Source organism: Azolla caroliniana, unplaced genomic scaffold (assembly GCF_043228905.1).
Source record: "Azolla caroliniana isolate FFs.n. ecotype wild unplaced genomic scaffold, voAzoCaro1.0.p SCAF_16, whole genome shotgun sequence".
Lineage (NCBI taxonomy): Eukaryota > Viridiplantae > Streptophyta > Polypodiopsida > Salviniales > Salviniaceae > Azolla > Azolla caroliniana.
The window spans coordinates 5,590,764-5,591,708 of NW_028230451.1; positions in this window are offsets into that span (position 1 = coordinate 5,590,764).

The window sequence follows — 945 nt, forward strand, 5'->3', positions numbered from 1 at the left end:
AATCTTTGTTTTCTACATTGTCAACTCTGCGCCAAATATCTTTCTATGCATCCTCTCATTTTCAGCAGGATACAGCAAGAGGCCATCATTATTTGCCACACTATGAATGGTTCATTTGCTATAATAATGGATAATTCATTCATTATAGCAGTAGGTGATTTATACGCCATAGGAACGAATGGAGGGTCCATTCTCCATGGTAAATGGATAATTCATATGCAATAGAAATGGATGGTTTCTTTTCTAATAATGGATGGTTTCTTCCTCCCATAATTGTGGTGAACAAACAATCCATTACCATTACCATTCTTATGGTGAAGGAACATTCACTATTATGATGAAAGAACCATCCATATATTATGGATGGAAGAATCACATCCATATGTTAATGCCAAAGAACCATATCCATCAAATGACGAAATCATGTTCACCCTGGTTTTGTTTTGGCCATACTAATGGATGATTTGCTTCCCTTTCGTGAAGCCACAATACAGTCTACATGCAGGAAGAGAGAGAGAAAGCTACCGTAGAGATACACAAGCGTCGGTTTGCTGAGGTCCAAGATGGGCGCCACCGCTGCTGACATGATGATCTGGAGAGAGGTAACAATCTGTGTGTGGAAGGAGAAGAAGATGATAAGGAAGAGGAAGAGGAAGATGGGAAAAACATGGCAGAGAAGGCCATGTCTCAGCCCTCTTTCTCTCCCCTCTCTCTGTCTCTGTCTCTGTCTCTGTCTCTGTCTGAATGATCTGCTACAGGCGCACAAACATATACATACATACAGACACACACATTGATGATGCTTTGATTTTCTGTGTTTAAAGAAGAAATCAAATTCTCTGAGAATTTCTGTTTGTTTTTTTTTTTTATCTCCCCCCAAATTAACACACAAAACACAATGTTTTCCTCCTTATCTTCTCTCTTCTTATCAATCACATTTATCTT